This window comes from Aedes albopictus, chromosome 2 (genome assembly GCF_035046485.1).
Source record: "Aedes albopictus strain Foshan chromosome 2, AalbF5, whole genome shotgun sequence".
NCBI lineage: Eukaryota > Metazoa > Arthropoda > Insecta > Diptera > Culicidae > Aedes > Aedes albopictus.
Window position 1 is genome coordinate 81,540,461 of NC_085137.1, and position 10,596 is coordinate 81,551,056.

Sequence of the window (10,596 nt, forward strand, 5' to 3'; positions counted from 1 at the left end):
AGGGTGGAGATTCCGATTATGAAATAATCTGGATACCCCCAAAAGAAGATAATTGTTTTCGTTAAATTGCAATTCTAGTGAAACTTCTTAGAGCAATTAACATTTTTCAAATTTGACTTGTTAACAATGATTGACGAGAGGTCACTGTTCTTATTAATTTTCCTGGAGCAATTCTGATTAATTTAATATTATTATTTTAAAATTTGACTTGTGTTAAGAACTGTTGTCGTATGATCACAATTCTTATGCTATTGTTTGGAGCAATTCTAAATAAGTTTCTAAGATGGGGAGGTGCTGTCTGGGGCTACAGGAGTGATTGCCAGAAGAAGGTTCGCGAGCCCACAGTGCCGGGGGGATTTCCAGGGATGTGTTGTGTGCAGGTGTATTTCAATTTTGTTCGCGACCAGATCCGAGCAAGCCAACGTCTCCGTGTGATTCGGTGTTGGTGTGTGGCAATGGTTCATGGCTTTTTTTCTCACTATTTGCGTACGTGGTGATAAGTAATGAAAAAATGATAATGAAAATACTGAATGAAAAAGAAGAAAACGGTATCTGATGGAGTTGAACGAATCAGGGCATCAGAGATGAATATTGCCTGGCTAATAAAACAGGCGAAGATAGCATTGAGATCCCCGCGATGGCACTTCGCAGTTCAGTACGACATGAGGCTTTCCAACATCTAGGGGGACTGGACACAATCCACCCACGATCGGACCCAGAGGTGAAGGATCCATCATTCGGCGTAGATTCATCGGAGCACCGGCAACGTATATACTAACAAGTAAGAAATAATAATAACTCCTTGAAAGCCTTCAAAGCCTTATCAGGAAATGCTTTCATGATATTACTTATTTTAAGAATTGGAATCGTAAAATCACAATTCTTCTTGGAGCTATTCTGATTAACCTTCATCCAGCCAACCTACATTTTGCACCTTCGGAAAAGCACAAAAATGGTCATAACTTTTTTGTTTTTCGATGGATTTTGATGAAATTTTCACAACTTCCCGAAAAACTCTTCTAGTTTTTGATGCCGGGGACATGAGTGACTGGTCCACATGGTTCCGGAGTTATTCCGGATTGTTTTAGGGTACCAAAATTGGCCACATACTTTGCGCAAAGTATATCTCAAGATCCCGATGAGATAGAAGTATAGTGTCTTCGGCGAATTTGTTCAGCAGGTTAAGAACTAGCTGGTAACGGTGACTTTGGTTCGTGATTCGGCCGCTAGGCGGCGCCAGTGTCAAAAATGTTCAAACCCTCATATCTCAGAAACCTGATAAGATAGAATGATGCTGTCTTCGGCAAAATTCTTCAGCAAGCTCAGAACTATCTGATAGTAAAGTCTTTGGTTTGGGATTTAACCGCTAGGTGGCGCCTTGTGTCTGAAAAATTCAAACACGTATATCACGATACCCTAATGAGGTACAAGCATGCCGTTTTCAGCAAAGTTGATCAGCAGGCTAAGAACTATCTGACAATGGCGTCTTTGGTCCGAGAATCGTCCGCTAGGTGGCGCCAGGGTAAAAAATGTTCAAACTTCTATATCCCAGAATCCTGATAAGATAGAATGATGCCGTCTTCAACAAAGTTCTTCAGCAAGTTGAAAACTGTCTGATAGTTGAGTCTTTGATTTGTGATTTATTCGTTAGGTGGCACCGTGTGTATAATATTTGGACACGTGTGTCTCGTTACTGTTATATGCTAAAAACATGGCGTATTCTGTAAAATTGTACGGCAGGTTGATAACTATCCGAGAATGGTGACGCTAGGGGACACTAGCAATCAAAACATTCAAACAATTTTATCTAAAGAATCGGAAAACGTCCAGCAAATTGTTCCGAAAGTTAAGAGGAAGTAAGACGTATCTGGCGTCCTAATGAACAAGAAATATTCCATTTCCAGCATAGTTGCTCAGCAAGCTAAGAACCATTTGGCAGGATAGTAGACGGTCGAGTACGGTGGTACAAGAGGCAATACTCTAACACCGTGTTTGACCCCTGCAGACAAGTTTTGCCACCCTACAATATTGCTTCTTTTGCACCGTTTTTCTTCCGGGAATGTCTCCGGAAATTTCTACAGGAACTCATCCGGGAATTTTTCCAGGAATTTCTCCGGGAATTCCTCCAGGAATTTATTCAAAAATTTCACTGGGAATTCCCCAAGAACTTCCTCCAGCAATTTCTCCGGAGAATTTTTCCAGGAATTCCTCCGGATTTTTTTTTCCAAGATTTTCTCCGGAAATTTCACTGAGAAATTCCCCAAGAATTCGTCCATGAGTGCCTTCGGGAATTCCTCCACGAACTCCTCCGGGATTTTTTTCAGGAATTCCTCCAGGGTGTTATTTAAGAATTTCTCCAAAAATTTCTCTAGGCATTTTTCCAGGAATATATACGGGAATTTTCTAAGGAAAACTTTCGGTTTTTTTTTTCAAGAAAATTCTCTGGGAATTTCTCCAGGAATCTCTTCCGGAAGTATTCCGTGATTTTATTTTCTCACAAATCCCTCTGAGAATTTCTCCCAGAATTCCTCTAGGACTTCCTTTACGAATACCTCCGGGAAATCATCCTGTAATTCCTCCGGCAATTTCTCCAGGAAATCCTCCAAGAATTCTTTTGGGAATTTCTTCTGCAAATCTTCCCGAAAATCCTCCAGGAATTCCTCCGGGGACTCTTCTGAAATACCTCCGGAAATTTTTAAATGAAATCTTCGGGATTTTCTCAGGAAATCCTCTGGGAATTTCTCAAAGCATTCCACAGAGAATGCCTCTAGGATTTCGTCCAGGAATTCCTCAGGAAATTTCTCTTGGAATTCCTCCGGTAATTTCTTCAGCAATTCCTCTGGAAAACTCTTCAGGGAATCCTCCTTCCTGGTGGATTCCCCGACAGGAATTCCTGGATGAATCTCTGGAGGAATCCCCGGGAGAAATCATGGAGAAATATCCAAAAAAATTCCTGGAAATAATTCCGGAAAAAGTCCTGGAGAAATAACTGAAGGAATCACCTTTGGAATCACCGGAGAAATTGCTGATAGGAGTCATTGAAGAATTCCCGGAGAAATTCCTAGAGGGAGTCGTAAAGAAATTCCTAGTGGAATTCCAGGAAAAATTTTGGAAGGATTTCCTGAAGAAATTCCTAGGGGAATTTCTGGAGAAATTCCAGGGAAAATTTCTAGAGACATCCGCGGAGGAATTTCCAGAGAAATTCCCGGCGGAATTCCTGGAGAAAACAAAGAAGGAATTCCTGGAGAAATTCCCAGAGGAATTCCTGGAGAAGTTCTCAGATCGTTTTCTGAAAAAAGTCACGGAAGACTTCCTGAAGAAAGACTTCCTGGAGAAATTTTCAGTGGATTTTTTTTTTTTGAAAAAAAAACGGAAGTGTTCCTGAAGAAATTTCCGAAGGAATTTCTGGGAGAATTCCCGCAGGAATTCCTGGAAGAATTTTAGGAGCATTTCCCGGATAATTTCTTGAAGAAATTTTCGAAGTAATTCCCGAAACATTCTCGAAGATATTCCTAGAGAAACTCCTAGAAATATTCTCGGAGAAATCCAGTCTGGAGAAATTCTTTAAGGAATTTCTCGGACCAAAGACGCCATTGTCCTTAGCCTGCTGATCAACTTTGCTGAAAACGGCATGCTTGTACCTCATTAGGGTATCGTGATATACGTGTTTGAATTTTTCAGACACAAGGCGCCACCTAGCGGTTAAATCCCAAACCAAAGACTTTACTATCAGATAGTTCTGAGCTTGCTGAAGAATTTTGCCGAAGACAGCATCATTCTATCTTATCAGGTTTCTGAGATATGAGGATTTGAACATTTTTGACACTGGCGCCGCCTAGCGGCTGAATCACGAACCAAAGTCACCGTTACCAGCTAGTTCTTAACCTGCTGAACAAATTCGCCGAAGACACTATACTTCTATCTCATAGGGATCTTGAGATATACTTTGCGCAAAGTATGTGGCCAATTTTGGTACCCCAAGACAATCCGGAATAACTCCGGAACCATGTGGACCAGGCACTCATGTCCCCGGCATCAAAAACTAGAAGAGTTTTTCGGGAAGTTGTGAAAATTTCATCAAAATCCATCGAAAAACAAAAAAGTTATGACCATTTTTGTGCTTTTCCGAAGGTGGAAAATGTAGGTTGGCTGGATGAAGGTTAATGTGTAAATTCCATTTGATTTGTGTTAAGAGTTGCTTTCGCAAGATCATAAGTCTTATAAAACTGCTCGATACAACAATCTTTTAATAATTCAATCACTCCTTGGAGCAATTCTGTTTAATTCAATAAAATTAATTTTGAAATTTTATTTGTGTTGAGAAATGTTGTCGTGAGATCACAGTTCTGATTAATTTATTGTAATTATTTTTGATGTTTTATTTTTATTGAGAATTGTCGCCATGAGATCACAGTTCTTATGGAACTCGTTAGAGCCATTATGTTTAATTCATTTTTTTTAAATTTTATTTGTATTGAGAATTGTGGTCGTGAGATCACAGTTCTTATAGAACTCCTTGGAGCCACTCTGATTAATTCATTTAAATTATTTTTGAAATTTTATTTGTGTTGAAAATTGTTGTCGTGAGATCAATTATTGATGCAATTCTGATTAATTCATTGTAATTATTTTTGAAGTTTTATTTGTGTTGAGAATTGTTATCGTGAGATCACAGTTCTTATGGAACTCCTTGGAGCAATTCGGTTTAATTCATTTTTTTTTTGAAATTTTATTTGTGTTGAGAATTGTTGTCGTGAGATCACATATTGGAGCAATTCTGTTTAATTCATTTAAATTATTTTTGAAATTTTATTTGTGTTGAGAATTGTTGTCATGAGTTCAGAGTTCTTATGGAACTTCTTGGAACTATTCTGATTAATTTACCTATTTTTTTTTTTTTGAAATTTTGTTTCTGTTAAGAATTGTTGCCGTGAGATCACTTATTGGAGCAATTCTGTTGAATTGATTTAAATTATTTTGAAATTTTAGTTGCATTAAGAATAGTTGTCGTGAGATCACAGTTCTTATGGAACTCCTTGGAGCAATTCTGTTTAATTCATTCAAATTATTTTTGAAATTTTAGTTGTATTAAGAATTGTTGTCATGAGATCACAGTTCTTATGGAACTCCTTGGAGCAATTCTGTTTAATTCATTTACATTATTTTTGAAATTTTAGTTGTATTAAGAACTGTTGTCATGAGATCACAGTTCTTATGAAACTTCTTGTTTAATTCATTGATTTTATTTTTGAAATTTTATTTGTGTTGAGAATTGTTGTCGTGAGATCACAAAACTTATGGAACTCCTTGGAGCAATTCTGTTTAATTCATTTAAATTATTTTTGAAATTTTAGTTGTATTAAGAATTGTTGTCATGAGATCACAGTTCTTATGGAACTCCTTGGAGCAATTCTGTTTAATTCATTTACATTATTTTTGAAATTTTAGTTGTATTAAGAATTGTTGTCATGAGATCACAGTTCTTATGGAACTCCTTGGAGCAATTCTGTTTAATTCATTTACATTATTTTTGAAATTTTAGTTGTATTAAGAACTGTTGTCATGAGATCACAGTTCTTATGAAACTTCTTGTTTAATTCATTGATTTTTTTTTGTTGAAATTTTATTTGTGTTGAGAATAGTTGTCGTGAGATCACAGTTCTTTTGAAACTTCTTGGAACTATTCTGTTTAATTCATTGTTTTTTTTTATTTGATTTGTGTTGAGAATTGTTGTCGTGAGATCACAGTTCTTATGGAACTCCTTAGAACTATTCTGAATAATTTATCTATTTTTTTTATTTTAAAAATTTTGTTTGTGTTAAGAATTGTTGCCGTGAAATCACTTATTGGAGCAGTTCTGTTTAATTTATTTAAATTATTTTTGAAATTTTAGTTGTATTAAGAATTGTTGTCATGAGATCACAGTTCTGATGGAACTTCTTGGAACTATTCTGTTTAATTCTTTTTTTTTTTTTTAATTTTATTTGTTTTGAGAATTGTTGTCGTGAGATCACAGTTCTTATGGAACTCCTTGGAGCAATTCTGTTTGATTCATTTAAATTATTTTTGAAAGTTTAGTTGTGTTGAGAATTATTGTCGTGAGATCACAGTTCTTATGAAACTTCTTGGAACTATTCTGAATAGTTTATCTATTTTTTTTTGAAATTTTGTTAGTGTTAAGAATTGTTGCCGTGAAATCACTTATTGGAGCAGTTTTGTTCAATTCATTTAAATTATTTTTGAAATTTTAGTTGTGTTGAGAATTGTTGTCGTGAGATCACTTATTGGAGCAATTCTGTATAATTCATTTAAATTATTTTTGAAATTTTAGTTGTATTAAGAACCGTTGTCATGAGATCACAGTTCTGATGGAACTTCTTGGAACTATTCTGATTAATTTATCTATTTTTTTTTTAATTTTGTTTGTGTTAAGAATTGTTGCCGTGAAATCACTGCTTGGAGCAGTTCTGTTTAATTCATTTAAATTATTTATGAAATTTTATTTGTGTTGAGAATTGTCGTGAGATCACTTATTGGAGCAATTCTGTATAATTCATTTAAATTATTTTTGAAATTTTAGTTGTATTAAGAACTGTTGTCATGAGATCACAGTTCTGATGGAACTTCTTGGAACTATTCTGTTTAATTCATTGATTTTTTTTAGAAATTTTATTTGTGTTGAGAATTGTTGTCGTGAGATCACAGTTCTTATAGAACTCCTTGGAACCATTCTGATTAATTCATTTAAATTATTGCGATTTTTTTTTTCACTTAGACTTCAGTGCAATAAATTTCGTCGTTCTCCTATTTCGCTTTCGATTTCGCTGTCGCTCTTTTCTGCCGGTCTTTAGCAACTCGCCCGATATAATGACAGATTTCGCCGGCCGTCTCAATGTTTACACATTTTTCTCATTGTTCTCGGTCCACCAGCTGATCATGTTTACACAACAAAATCAGCTGGACATCCGATGTTTACGTTCATCCTCATTGTTCGGCATCCACCAGCTGATCTTGTTTTCACAACAAACCGCGCTGATTTCGCCTGAATCATGGGTCGAAAGCGAAAAGCTGTCGGGGATGACAGATTTGTACGATTTTCGGGCGATTTCAATTTCGTCTCGAAAGTCTGATTATTCGTAAAAAATACAATATTTTTGAAATTTTATTTGTGTTGAGAATTGTTGTCATGAGATCACAGTTCTTATGGAACTTTTTGGAACTATTCTGTTTAATTCATTGATTTTTTTTTTAATTTTATTTGTGTTGAGAATTGTTGTTATAAGATCACAGTTATTATGGAACTCCTTGGAGCAATTCTGTTACATTCATTTTTTTTGTCAAATATTATTTGTGTTGAGAATTGTTGTCGTGAGATCACAGTTCTTATGGCACTTCTTGGAACGATTCTGATTAATCTATCTACTTTTTTTTTTTTTTGAAATTTTGTTTGCGTTAAGAATTGTTGCCGTGAGATCACTTAGCAGGAGCAGTACTGGTTAATTCATTTAAATCATTTTTGAAATTTTATTTGTGTTAAGAATTGTTGTCATGAGATCACAGTTCTTATGGAACTTCTTGTTTATTTCATTGATTTTTTTTTCTGTTCAATTCATTTTTTTATTTCATTTGTGTTGAGAATTGTTGTCGTGTAAAATCCAGCCAAAAATTTTTGAAGAGGGAGAGGAGACAAAATGTCAAAGTTAAATTTGTATGAGCCTTATTTCGCTATAACTCGGACAATCTTAAACCCATCTATTTGATTTTTTGTACATGGAACTCCTTGGAGCAATTCTGTTTAATTCATTTAAATTATTTTTGAAATTTTAGTTGTATTTAGAACTGTTGTCATGAGATCACAGTTCTTATGAAACTTCTTGTTTATTTCATTGATTTTTTTTTTATTTTATTTGTGTTGAGAATTGTTGTCGTGAGATCACAGTTCTTATGGAAGTTCTTGGAACTATTCTGTTTGATTCATTGATTTTTTTTTTGAAATTTTATTTGTGTTGATAATTGTTGTCGTGAGATCATAGTTCTTATGGAACTCCTTGGAACTATTCTGAATAATTTATCTATTTTTTTTATTTTAAAATTTTTGTTAGTGTTAAGAATTGTTGCCGTGAAATCACTTATTGATGCAATTCTGGATAATTCATTGTTATTATTTTTAAATATTTATTTGTGTTGAGAATTGTTGCCGTGAGATCACAGTTCTTATAGAACTCCTTGGAACCATTCTGATCAATTCTTTTTTTTTAACTTTATTTGTGTTGAGAATTGTTGTCGTGAGATCACAGTTCCTATGGAACTCCTTGGAACTACTCTGATTAATTTATCTATTTTTTTTTTTTAATTTTGTTTGTGTTAAGAATTGTTGCCGTGAGATCACATATTGGAGCAATTCTGTTAAATTCATTTAAAATATTTTTGAAATTTTAGTTGTTATAATAATTGTTGTCATGAGATCACAGTTCTTATGAAACTCCTTGGAACTATTCTGAATAATTTATCTATTTTTTTATTTTAAAAATTTTGTTTGTTTTAAGAATTGTTGCCGTGAGATCACAGTTCTTATGGAACTTTTTGGAACTATTCTGTTAAATTCATTGATTTTTTTTTTTAATTTTATTTGTGTTGAGAATTGTTGTTATAAGATCACAGTTATTATGGAACTCCTTTAAGCAATTCTGTTTAATTAATTTTTTTTTTTCAAATATTATTTGTGTTGAGAATTGTTGTCGTGAGATCACAGTTCTTATGGAACTTTTTGGAACTATTCTGTTTAATTCATTGATATTTTTTTATTTTATTTGTTTTGAGAATTGTTGTTATAAGATCACAGTTATTATGGAACTCCTTGGAGCATTTCTGTTTAATTCATTTTTTTTTCAAATATTATTTGTGTTGAGAATCGTTGTCGTGAGATCACAGTTCTTATGGCACTTCTTGGAACTATTCTGATTAATCTATCTATTTTTTTTTTTGAAATTTTGTTTGCGTTAAGAATTGTTGTCATGAGATCACAGTTCTTATGGAACTCCTTGGAGCCATTCTGTTTAATTTATTTTTTTATTTCATTTGTGCTGAGAATTATTGTTGTGTAAAATCCAGCCAAAAATTTTTAAAGAGGGAGAGGAGACAAAATGTCAAAATTAAATTTGTATCAGCCTTATTTCGCTATAACTCGGACAATCTTAAACCCATCTATTTATTTTTGTACATGGAACTCTTTGGAGCAATTCTGTTTAATTCAATCAAATTATTTTTGAAATTTTAGTTGTATTTAGAACTGTTGTCATGAAATCACAGTTCTTATGAAAATTCTTGTTTATTTCATTGATTTTTTTTTTAAATTTTATTTGTGTTGAGAATTGTTGTCGTGAGATCACAGTTCTTATGGAAGTTCTTGGAACTATTCTGTTTAATTCACTGATTTTTTTTTTAATTTTATTTGTGTTGATAATTGTTGTCGTGAGATCACAGTTCTTATGGAACTCCTTGGAACTATTCTGAATAATTTATCTATTTTTTATTTTAAAAATTTTGTTAGTGTTAAGAATTGTTGCCGTGAAATCACTTATTGTCATATTTTTAAATATTTATTTGTGTTGAGAATTGTTGTCGTGAGATCACAGTTCTTATAGAACTCCTTGGAACCATTCTGATTAATTCATTTTTTTTTAAATTTTTTTTTTTGTGTTGAGAATTGTTGTCGTGAGATCACAGTTCTTATGGAACTCCTTGAAACTATTCTGAATAATTTATCTATTTTTTTTATTTTATAAATTTGGTTTGTGTTAAGAATTGTTGCCGTGAAATCACTTATTGGAGCAGTTCTGTTTAATTCATTTAAATTATTTTTGAAATTTTATTTGTGTTGAGAATTGTTGTCATGAGATCACAGTTCTTATGGAACACCTTGGAGCCATTCTGTTTAATTCATTTTTTTATTTCATTTGTGTTGAGAATTGTTGTCGTGAGATCACAGTTCCTGTGGAACTCCTTGGAACTACTCTGATTAATTTATCTATTTTTTTTTTAATTTTGTTTGTGTTACGAATTGTTGCCGTGAGATCACATATTGGAGCAATTCTGTTAAATTCATTTAAAATATTTTTGAAATTTTATTTGTGTTGAGAATTGTTGTCATGAGATCACAGTTCTTATGGAACTCCTTGGAATAATTTTTTATTTTAAAAATTTTGTTTGTGTTAAGAATTGTTGCCGTGAAATCACTTATTGATGCAATTCTGAATAATTCATTGTTATTATTTTTAAATATTTATTAGTTTTGAGAATTTGTGTCGTGAGATCACAGTTCTTATTGAACTTCTTGAAACTATTCTGAATAATTTATCTATTTTTTTATTTTAAAAATTTTGTTTGTGTTGAGAATTGTTGCCGTGAAATCACTGCTTGGAGCAGTTCTGTTTAATTCATTTAAATTATTTATGAAATTTTATTTGTGTTGAGAATTATTGTCGTGAGATCACAGTTCTTAAGGAACTCCTTGGAGCAATTCTGGTCAATTCATTTAAATTATTTTTGAAATTTTAGTTGTGTTGAGAATTATTGTCGTGAGATCACAGTTCTTA